We start from the raw sequence: 12,938 nt of genomic DNA, 5'->3' as shown, positions 1-12,938 counted from the left end.
TTCCTCTTGCAATTCTCCATTGAGAAAAGCAATTTTGACATCCATCTGGTAAAGCTCTAAATCTAAGTGGGCAACCATTGACAAGAGGAGACGTATGGAGGCAAATCTCACTACTGGTGAGAAGGTGTCCTCATAGTTTATTCCTTCTTTTTGGGTGTAACCTTTTGCAACAAGCCTAGCTTTGAATTTGTCTATGTTCCCTTCCATATTTTTCTTGATCTTGAGAACCCACCTGTTCCCAATAGATCTCCTGTTTGGAGGTAGATCAACTAAGTCCCATACTTTGTTTTTCTTCATCGACTCTAATTCTTCCTTCATAGCTTCCATCCACTTACTTGTATTGGACCCAGAAATAGCCTCCTTGAATGTTTTAGGTTCATCAGATATTTCTGTAAGTGCATTGGTCATATTTATCTCCCCTTCAATCTTAAACCGACGTTCGGGGATATGGCCTCTAACACTCTTACGAGGTTGGGATTGACCATTGCCATTGTCACTGGAATCAGGGTTGATGAAAGTTTCATCTTCGCCTTGTTCAACATCAGTTATAAGGTTGTGAACTTTGTAAAGTCGTAGATCCTTATCAACTTCACCCCTCATTGGGTATTGATCATCTAAGAATCTGACGTTATGTGCTTCTATTTCTGTGACATGCCCTTGAGTATCCTCCCCTAGGAAGATATACCCCTTTAGAAGTCTCACTGTATCTTATAAAGACACATTTCTTTCCATGAGCACTCAACTTCCCAAATTCTTGATTTTGAGAAGTGACAAAGGCTGCACACCCCCATGGTCTAAGGTAGTTCAAAACAGGTTGTCTACCAGTCCATAGTTCATAGGGTGTTTTGTCAACAGATTTTGAAGGAACTAGGTTAAGTATGTGCGCAACCGTTAACAATGCATCACCCCAAAATGAGATGGGCAAGTTAGCCTGAGCCATCATAGACCTAACCATGTCCAGCATGGTTCTATTCCTTCTCTCAGAGACACCATTATGTTGAGGGGTATAAGGAATAGTTAGCTGTCTAGCTATACCCTTATTTTCACAGAGTTCCTTAAACTCATGACTCATCAGAAAGATACTCATGTCCGTGGTCAGTTCTTAAAGCCTTTATTGTCCTATCAAGTTGATTCTCAACAAGGTTCTTGTACTTTTTAAAACAGTCCAAGGCGTTTGATTTGTGAGACATCAAGTACACGGTCCCATAACGTGTATAGTCATCTGTGAAGGTAATGAAATACAAAGCCCCATTCCTTGCTGTTACATTCATTGGTCCACAGATGTCTGAGTGAATAAGTTGTAAAGGATAAGTTGCCCTTTGGGCTTTCCCAAAAGGTTTCTTGGTGGCCTTTCCAGCAAGACAACTTTCACAGGTTTCCATTTTAACATAGGTTAAGCTACCTAACAACCCTCCCCTTGCTAAGTGGTCTATCATATTGTGTCCAATATGTCCTAGTCTAGCATGCCACAATTGGCAACCAACCATTTTAGACATAAAAACTTTAGTTTGTGCTAAGTGTAATGTCATAAAAGAATCCATTAAATAAGCATGACCTATCAAACTGTTATTCAAAAATATCTCAAGTGAGTTCTGGAAAAAATTAAACACATAGGATTCTTGAAATAATTTCAAAACTAATAAAATATTTCTCCTAATTGAGGGTACAAAGAGTACTTCTGCAATAAGGATGGATCTCCCACTCGCAAAATCCAACCTACAAGTGCATGTGCCCAAAACATCAGCTACACTTTGGTTTCCCATGTGGACTCTCCGAGTTCCTTGTGGAAGTTTCCGGAAATCTTCAAACATGGACCTATCCCGGCTTATGTAGTCTGCCGCTGCTGAATCTACAATCCAATATTGTGAGGAATCAGACAGCATGACAGTACTTAAAATAAAACTTACCTCAGGAGAAGGAGATGCCCTAGCATAGTGTCCCATTTGATGACAATGGAAGCATTCAACACTAGTCATGTCTATCGACTTCCTAGGTTTCTTTTGATGTGGGTCAGGCTTGGCCTTTTCCTTGCATTTCCCTTTTTCACTTTTCTTGTTCTAAGGAGCCTTCCTCTTTTTGGAGTTGACAACATTTGCTTCAGTTTGAACAACAGGCTTTTCATTGAGAAGCCTTTGTTCCTCAAGCTCACATTTCATTTGCACCTATGCAAAGTTTGTGATACTATCGTCATGCATCAAGATAAGATGAAATTGTTCCCAAGTTTTAGGTAAAGACCTAATGATAGCTTGAATTTGTTGTTCATTTGACAGGACCTGTCCTGCTTGGGCTAACTCAGCAACCATGTTCCTCATCACCGTGCAATGTTGTGTCATAGAGGTATGAGGCAGCTTGATAAATTTGTCAAAGCTCATTTGTAGCCTCCTCAGCTGTGCAGTAGTCGTACCCCCAAGGTCCGCCTTTACTACTTCTCATAGCTCTTTAGCCGATCCAAGGCCATCATACTGCATCATGAAGTCATTCCTCATGGTGCCAAGTATGGCAATTCGGGCAACATTGTCTCTACTTGTATACTCATTGTACTTCCTAAGTGCAACAATATAAGCAGCTTGTGTTAATCCTTTGACGATAGGTTCTGCTTTTGTCTCAGTTATTATGTCAATGACCTTCTTATCTGCCAGAATTAGCCTAACTTTCCTAGACCAAAGTTCGTAATTCTTATCGTTTAATAAGTCATTTTCAGGTAGCATGGTAAACGGGGATTTTCCATCGGGTGCCATTCTATCAAGTTTGAATTCCAAAAAAAATAAGATACTACGAAGAAGAATCATCTCTTAAAATAAATCTAAGTAATCCACATTTTTACATATGAGATGATCATGATAATCTACTAGCATGATTCTAGCCATTAAATAAAATCAATGCATTTGACTATCAATAACATAGAATATGCAAAAAATCTACTACTTAAATTTCCATTTAATAAAATTGTATCGACAAAAAGGAGTTTTCTATCTTTCAAAAACAATGTGGAACTAAAAAGAGCCAGTCAACCATGAACATATAGAAACGTCCTGGGTGCCTAGGGGGGTCATCCTCATCCTCATAGTCACTATCAGCTATTTGAAAAATACTAGCCACTTCCTCTTTTTCCCTATGAGGTGGGAAAATAAACCATGATGACACATCATATGGATTTGGTTCCTTAGCATCGTCCCATAACCGATGTAGGAGAGATTTAAGTGGTCGAGCCTCATTCCTATCTTGAATAGGACTGAGACTCTTTGGTGTATATTCTGGTGATGGTGGCTCTGTCTTTATCCTATCAGATTTCAAGACAGTACGCTTCAAAGCTCTCCTATATTGCTTTGCAGTTATGCGTTTCTTGGAAGCCAGTCTCCCAAGATCTGGTTCAGTTTTCCTACAAGTCTCGGGTCTATGCGACTTAGGCATTGTGCCTTAGTTTTCATATGACCATTGATAGAAAACAAATAATTTTATTTACATGCAATAGTAAAAATCCATATTTAAATAATTACTGCATGGTAAAAATAAACATCCTAATGTCAATTTTTAATTGTGAAAAAATACATGTGAAAAATCCTAAAATTTCTAGAGAAATAATCTCAGAAAATAAATTTCTATGTAAAAATTTCTAAGGAAAAAAAAACTAGAAAAAAATTTTAATTAAAAATAGCCAAATTATTTCCCATAAATAAATTATTTTGCAAAATAAAAATTTAAGCAATTTCTAATTAATTTTAAACAACCTGATTATTTTAAAATTAATTAAAAGATTTTGAAAAAAAATGCAGTTTTCAAAAAAAAATTAGTAGATCACAAGATCAAAACTACAAATAAAAGCATGCAAACCATGGAAAACCTAGCTCGATGCCAATGTAGGGATTTTACTGATATCTCATGCATGATTCCTACGATATGTACAATTATGCTATATCACATGCATAAAGTAGTGCAGCGGAAACAGAAGATCGTACCTTGGTCACAGCTTTCAATTCGAAGTTCCAAGCTTTGATCTACTAGAGAAGATGATGTTCTTGACACACTCAAGATCTTCTTCTTCTCAACTTAGCTAGAGTCAAGTTCCAACCACGAACGGGAAGCAACCTTTGTTCATGAACCAAGAACTGACAATGGCTAGCAATAGAGGTTACCACCTATGGAATCTCCATGGAAAACTAGCTTCTTCTTTAGAAAACGTTGGAGGCCACCATTAAAGGGAGAGAGAGATTTGCTCATTTTTGGGATGATCAATATGTGATGGGGGGATTTATAGAGCTCTCCCACCTCCTCAAATTTGGCTAGGATAGAGTCTCATACTTATCCAAAATCGGCTAAGGATAGAGTCCTATACTCATCCCAATACCTGGTGGTTATCTTTATCCCGGTGGTTTATCCTTATCTTGGTGGGCGTTTATCCATATCAAGTCTGACCTAGCCTTATTTCCAACAAGTTTGAACCGGAAATCATCAATGATGGAAAACAAGAGTGATGGGAAGAAAAATAGAGAAATAAAAAGAAACAATTGAGTTGAGGTTCTTTGCAGTGGTGGGTGGTGAAGTAGGTAAAATGGGTAGTACAAACTTTTAGCAGTAAACTAATCAAATTCGATGGTGAGAATAGTAACACCCTTATTCAATTACCTAACAATTAAATTAATCTAAATCTATTATTGCACAGTGGGCGAAAATGCTCATAAGGGATATTAGGAGGCCAAGTCAACAGTATTTTTAAGTGGGTATACAAAGTTAATTAAAAGTCAGGACAGTATTTTAATTAATTGTGAGTCAGTCCCTACTACAAATTATATCTGACGTCTACAAATTATATCTGACGTTGGATTTTCTCGAGATTCTCTAGATGTTATCGAGATACATATAATAAGAACAAAACAATTACATGCCCAATCTTTAAACCAATTCGCGATAACTACGAATCATTCAAACATAAAATTTGAATCGAAAAAAAAATAAAAAAAAAAAAAAAACAAAAAAAAAAAAAAAAACAAAAAACAAAAAAAAAAAAACAAAACTTCGAATTCAACTAGAAATCCTTAAAACCCAAAATACCTTCGACTATTATTAACCAAAAAAAAAAAAAACACCCAAAGCCAAAACCCACGAGTTCTCAACCTCAAAAAAAATGAAGAGCTATCTCATTGACAAAGGAAGATGAAGTAATTTGCCAGTCCATTGATTCGTAAGTTTTTTTAGTAATCTATTTTTTAACACCTGTTTTTGGGTTTGAAATGTCTATTCAATCGAAGCTATATAAAAACGCAATTCTTCTTCTTCTTAACAGAAAAAGGAAACCCCCCAATCACAATGAAGAAGAAGGCAGTAAAGCTGTTCTAGGTAGTTCGATAAGTAAGCAATTTTTCCCCATAACCTTCAGTTTCATGATAAGGTTATCTTACTGCAAAGATGAATTCAATGCCAAGAAATACCATTCATGATTGTTGTGTATATTTTTTTTTTCCAAAAACTCACATTCTAAAAAGAATGAAGGTAAATGACTTAATTTTTTCATGAATGGCAATTTGTTCTTTAAATATTAAAAAAAAAAAGATAAAAGCCATTTCCCATGTAATACACCTTCAATAGTTTGAACTGTACCTCATTATTTTAAGTTTTTTCACATAAATGGTAAATATTAAATAGTTGAATTAATTGATCGTCGCCACAATCAATTGAGATAAATATATAATTGAACAGGAGAGAAAGGGTATTTGAATTTTTGGGGTCCATATCAATTTGATTAGAAAGATGGTGTTTTTTCTAATAGATTTAAGAGACAAACTTTAAGGATGAAGCATCTTGATTGATGGTGACCATTGTTCACATATGAGGAGATAGTAGGTATATATATGTCTCAATATCTTGGAACTACTCGCCAGTAGTGACTATCATACATTTTTGAAGATATGAAAAAACCAATCAATATGTCATGACCAATTTTTTTGATGAATCTATTTAGGTTTGTCTATAATTAATTTGTATCTTTTTTTTTATTTGTCAGCTTAGATTTTGGAACGGTGGATTTAATGGAGCAGACTTGAAGAAGATTATGGCAAATGATAAGCTACTTGAGAGTTGAGATTGCACTGGCTGACCCAAAACGCTCCAAAAGGTGAGTAAAAATTTTCAACTTTTGCGTTCTTAGAGTAGTTGTTTGTTAGAGTATTCTAATGTTGGTGTGTCTATTGTATTGGGTGATGAAAAATTTTCAACATGTTAGCCAATCGGCAGTCAGCTGCTTGCTCCAAGGAACACCAAATGAGAAATATATTTGAATTGAACGTAGAATGGATTAACATGATTGTGTCGAATACTATCAAAACAAAAAACCCAAACCCACGCCTATTTTTTTATATAGTTCCCGTTACAAAGACGAAACTAATAACCGAAAAATAAAAACACCCAAAATCCCACGAGTTCTCAACCTAAAAAAAATGAAGGGATCTCAATGACTTGACGGAGAAGGAAGCTATATCGCATCTATATCGATCTCCCTCTCTCATAGGTGATTGGTGATATCATAAGATCACGGGGTTTACTGTTGGCAGCTGTTATAGGAGGTTATGGTGCTGCTAGCAGCAAGCAAAATCAGAGGACTCCCTATAGAGGATTCAACTGTTACAAAGTCATAACCTCCAAATAAGTTTTCTCCAATTTGTCCAAATTGTTGCCTAAACATTTTGTGAGCGTGATCTATGGAGGAGAGCACTACATAGAGAAGTTCAACACCAACCAATAAGAACAAGAAGGTAGGCTATGGCTTACAAAACCAGGAGGTATTAATAGGAAGCGGCAGCAACAGTCGTGATTAAAGCCTTGAATGGAGACACCCAGTGGGTTTACATTTTGATAGCTATATCTTTTGTTTCATAGTAGCACACCAAATTGATAGCTATATCATCAACGAAAAATATTTACACATTTTGCAGGTCATTGATTCGTAAGTTTCTTTTCGTATTTATTTTTTAACACCTGGCATGTTTGCATATCTCTACTTCCTCTTCGTTCATGTATTTTTTTGACAATGAGTTTCATCTTGTTTTTATATTTGAATCTATTATAGAGAGAGACACATGTTCATGAGAGAGAAAAAGTTGTAAACCTTAACACCATGGAAGATATGAAGTTCTATGCGATTTTTGTTCTCGGTATGCATTGTTCTTATTTCTCGATCTGTTCTGATTATTCGTTTAGTTGTCTTTTATTGTTTTATTTTGATCTGAAGAAAATTGGTATTTATTAATCCAATTTGTGTTTTTCTTCAACATATTTGTGGACCTATTAAATTAATTTTATTTTTAGAATTAACTATGGGCCAGGTTAAATTTTGTGATTTTTTTGGCAGGTGCGTTTGTAAACTTTGGTACAACATTCTCACTGACTCATCTTTCCTCAAAATCCAACTTGCCTAGCACTCCAAAATCAGTCCTTAAATTTTTATTTTCACCCAAACACAATTTTTATATTTTGAAGTGAATGAAAAACCATTTAAGAAAAAACCCATCAAGCCATTTAAACAGGGGTAGACCTAGGAGAGGGCTACACCAGGCTTTAGCCCGGGGTCCGTTTAGTTAAAAAAAATAAGTAGTATGCATCGCTCTAAACTTGAAAGCCCATTAGCCTAAGGAAAATAAAAGAACCGAATGTGAATAACCAATCTTTCTCCCTACAACTACAACCCCTCTATCTCTCTACAACTCTAGCTCTCTCGAATCTAATTTGTTGTTTATTCAAAGGTGAATAAGTGAATAAACCATCTCTTGATTAAATTCTTCTACTATTCGTTGCTCATCAGTCACCTCTTTGAAATTATATTTTGTTTGTTATTTATGAATTTGTAGAATAGTATCCAATGATTTTTCGATTACTAGAGCTTCTGTTTAAAAAATTGTTGATCGAAGCCCGTTTCAAACTGTTAGCACTAGTATTTTAGCTAACTCGTACCGATAAAAGAAGAAGAAGAAAGTGTTTGAATGTTTGATCTAACTTGTTTTGTTCAATCATTTGTAATGTCTAATTAAGGAAATGTTGTTCATTCCTTTCATATAATAAAATTAATAACGTGTTGTTCACTTGTTTGGTGGTCAATTGATTGTGGAAGTGTGTCAGAATAATAGAATTTGGTGTACAGGATTGGCACGAGTCGTTCTTGTCAACAACAAGATTGCATAACCTTTGAGCATCGGTATCGCGTTGATATATTTAACAATGCCATATATTTTCAATTAATGGAGTTTGAAAAGTAGATTCACCTAGGAAACAATAGATCTTTTTACTCTTAGCTTTGCTTTCAAATCATTTAGGATTGATGATATTTGCAGTCTCGTTGAGAGATTTTATTTTTGAGATTTCACTGATCAAGAGATACTTATATTGAGAACTTAGCTGGAGCAATATTATGAGATTGATGTTTGTCATAATACAGTTTTCCATAATATGTCCACGGTGTTTGAGTTGTGTTGAAGATTAGTTGAAACTGAAAAGTCGAAGGTCTACCACTTGATTGATAGATTGATTCATTTTGTGCTTACTCTTCATTCCCATATCTACAACAACTATAGAAAGGGCGTTCTCAACCATGAAACTTATCAAAACACAACTTTGAAACAAGATGGAGAATGAGTTTCTTGCAGATTCAATGGTCATCTACATTGAAAGAGATTTTGCTAACGATGTTGATCTGAATTTGGTAATAGATGATTTTGACGCCTGCAAGACTCATAAAATATCGTTTAAGTAGTTTTGCTTTTTAAATAGATTTGTAGTCGAACTTGATCAGATATTTTGATGAATTAGTATATATATTTGTCTACTTGTGAATTCTGACGTTTTTTTTAGCCAGGGGAGAGTTGAAGTGTTGGGTCCGCCCCTACATTTAAAGTTTTCGATTATGACTTCATTAGCAACTCATTTCATTTGCTTCCTGGGATTTTGGGTTGTTGCAATGGGTTTATCTGTTTACCTGGAATTAATTTACTTAATACTCTACTTCTATGCAATCCTATTTATACATTCAACCCGCTTGCTGAAGAATACGCAAAGCTTCCGCTTGTGATGATCCACATTTAGCGGAATTTGAACCAGTTGGTAAGCATATAGATGTATGTTTGTTGGGTTTTGGGTTTGAAGACTCTAAGTTGGAGTTTAAGATGGTGATTGTTACGTTCTTAGTGATTTCCCATGAATGTAGTTAATACTTAATATTAGCATACTAATGTAGCATATCATCTAATCATTAATTGCTTATGGACAGGTTCAAAGGTCTATGAACATAAGCGTAGTTAAGATTGGATGCGGTCGGACATAATGTAATTACTATAGCAAGGGGTGAAGGTGATATTATTCCTATTGGTCTTATGATGAAGAGAATTGGATTTTGAAAGGTGGGATATGAATGGGCATCCTAGAGTAGGCAGTGTTTAGAAGGAAAGCAAGCAGTTGCTCATGATTATGACAGAAAGATTGGGCCACTGTTATTGTTATGTCCTTATTTAGTACAGTTCATAGTTTCTCTTCTTTAAGTGATTGTTGATCCTTACATAATTTTTCCGCACTTTGATATTCAGTAGAATCTATAGTTTCTTATCATTGTTACTATTGTTACCAATAATGTTTTTAATAAGATGTTGTCAATATTGTTCTTTTGATTGAAATTTTGCGTTTGGATATATATGGATGAGTAGAATAAATCTTTTCTTTATTCTGATAGAGTGTTATATGATGGCTTGATCTTTTGACTTCCAATCGTAAAATAGTAGAATTATTCGTACTTTAAGTTGTTTTAGCATAAGTGAAACTGGATGTGTATATTGTTTGTCTAATTATAAGATTTTACTGATTTTGTCTATCTTTTTTTAGGCATGCCCCTCATAAGCAATTTCTCCTTGGTCAAGGCTAGCTCCACGTTTAGCTGCAACATAGACATAAAATTTACTGCCCTGTATCCGTGAGTTATCTTCCATATTAGCTTTGTTTAACAGTCTAATATTTTTATTGTTGCTATCTCATTTGCTATAATATAGCATTACACTCTGCATCATAGTTGTTTATAGTGCCAAACCCTTTTAAAATGGATACCTAGCTATCAACTCAAATTTGTTTCTTTTTTAATATAATAATGGTGCCTCCTCTACCTGGATTACCAAACTATATTTATATTGACTTTCAATAATTTTGACTATGGGGTGGCTGAAGAATGCAAATTTCTAGCTTTCTACAACAATATCAAACAGGCGACATCATTGCAGCTCTTTCAATGTGTTGCTTATTGCCAAGGTCAAAGTATTAGATGTAGAAAACCAACAAGGTTTTGAAATCATAGTACACCTAATATTCTGCCAAAGCCACTCCTGTATGAGGATTGAGGAGCGAGACACTATAGTGTAGCAGGTGAATCTGCCATTTTGGCTACCACAATAGTGTATTTCATCATCCTATTTTTATGGAAAGCATGTAGTCACTATTTGAGCCACACTAGATGCTTTTTGCCCAATAGCTACATAAACACATATTCGTATTCACATAATATATAGGATTCAATGAATCCCAAACTTGAAAGAAATTATTTTATTCTCAACTGACATATCGCTTGCTAAGTAGTAGAACAAATGGAGTTGTGTAAGTCCTTCTAATTATTATTAAAAAAGGTTGGGGACTTGGGGCTAATTCTGATTGATTTATCGTGCTAAGCAAATAAATAATTATTTCAAATTAGTCGGTTTGCTAAGTGTTTGTTTCAATGAATCCCAAACTTGAAAGAAATTGTTTTATTCTCAACTAACGCATCGCTTGCTAAGTAGTAGAACAGATGGAGTTGTGTAAGTCCTTCTAATTATTAAAAAAGGTTGGGGCTAACTCTGATTGCTTTATCGTGCACAAGGAAATAATTAATTATTTCAAATTAGTCGGTTTGCTAAGTGTTTGTTTCAATGTCTCACTATGTCGATTATCTGTGGAGAGGCAATCAAGGGAGGCTTTCTCCTTAAGTATGTTGCTGGAATGCTTTTGATCATATTAGTATTTATTTATTACTTTCTTATTTTTAATGTTCTTTTGATCCATATTTTGTTGGGTTTAATTTTAATGATTGAATCATTAGTTGAAGATATAAAAACTTGAAAAAGAATGTCATGCACATTACTCGCTAAGCATTTTATGAGTTACACAAATCTCAATTATATTATTGATTGCCTAACTAAAAGACTGGCCAACATGACATATAGTTTTCATGCTGTAAATGTGGAATGGAATGACTTTAAGTTGATAATTCTTCAAGTAGTAGGTTACCTGCCTGCTTTGAGCAGTATTTTAAACTTGGGATTTGTATGTGCATAATTTTTCTGGAAAAGCCTTCTATGCTTGAGGGTATTGCACTATAATTAGATATGAATCTGTAGAGATTTTGCGTCTGCGGGATTTGTCAGCTGGGCATTGGCATAGTTATTACCCATAAAAATTAGTATTAAGTGAAAGTACGTCACATAACCATGTGGCCCAGGTTGGGTAGTCCTTAGTTAGAACCAATATAGGGTATCGTTGTATCAAACACACAGAGCAACTATTATGCTATTCATGCGTGGTTTAGCTATAATGCTATTTATGAGATGGAAAAGTATACCATAAAGGTTGGGCATTAAGTTTTTTTCCTGTATGTAGTTGTTTATATATATGAGAAAGTTTGTTCAAGTGTTTTGTATTTTCTTTCCCAGTGTGGGGATTGAGAATTTATATATAGGCACCTCATTAGTCCTTGCCGGTTTAGGTTACTTCAATGTCACCTTATTATTATTTTTTGCCAAAACTCTGTTTGAGCCGCAAGGCGAGAAAGGGGATACATATTGTTGTATTTGTTGTTGAAGGACGTGTCATAGCTACCAGAAATTTTTAAGGTTGTAGTTTATATCCAAGAAATATATGAATAGGTTCGCTTCTACTTGGGCGTACGAAGAACACGGTCATCCTTGCTCTCGAAAACCTTCTATGCAAAGCATTCAAGATTATGTGTGAAGTGTGCAATTGATTTTTCTTTTTGTTATGTTTTCTCTTTATGATTTCATTCTTACTTCGGTATATTCATTTATGTTGTATTGTAGGTACTCTATTAATTGGTCACCAAGCATATCAAAAGAATTCATATGGGAGTTATTTCGACCATTAAAAGGATAGTTTTGGCAATAGTTTATGCTAATATGCCTTTCGCCAAATCAATTACAACTTTACAAGATAAATTTTTATTGATTTTATGAGTTCAATAGTTTGCCACATACTTGATTTCCCATCTTTGATACTTCATCATATGCTATTTCATTATTTGAATCGTTGCCTGCTATATATTATCCATGGTGTAAATTTATTTAGAAGTTTGCTGAATGTCTCTCCAAATGAGTAGATTGAGCTACAATGGTTGAATTTGAATTGATGAGTTGTAGGTATGTGATGGCTCCCAATTTTTGTATGCTATGTGCTTATAAACCACACATTTAAGTTGGCTATTGTAGTTAAGAGAAAGAAGCAATGCACCACTAGTAGCAGTGCACCATTGTACCATGTGATTTATTTTTCATAAATGATCATTGTAAGTTGTAAACCATGGTTTTTTTTTTTGCTAAAAGTAGTTTGATTTTGGTGTTAATACTCTCAGTAGGGCATCACAAGAGTTACACGAGGTGTGAACATATTTAACTATCGATTAGCAGTTATACCAATGCACTTGCAGAATGTGTAGTGGTTAAATTCCATACTAATAATATGCTTTTGCAGTCATCAAACAACTTGATTGTGACTTACCATTTTGATTTTTGAGTTTTCAATAGTGATTTGCGATGTCGTGCCTAGAGGTCATGTAGTGAACATACTTTATTCTTTGGCTATGCACAATATAACTATGTTGCTTAATAAACTTTGTTGGTATCAAGTTCAAGACCTCATATTGCACCAACATG

Source organism: Coptis chinensis, chromosome 8, assembly GCF_015680905.1.
Source record: "Coptis chinensis isolate HL-2020 chromosome 8, ASM1568090v1, whole genome shotgun sequence".
NCBI lineage: Eukaryota > Viridiplantae > Streptophyta > Magnoliopsida > Ranunculales > Ranunculaceae > Coptis > Coptis chinensis.
The sequence above is the reverse complement of the archived record's forward strand: the minus strand, read 5'-3'. Positions refer to the sequence as shown.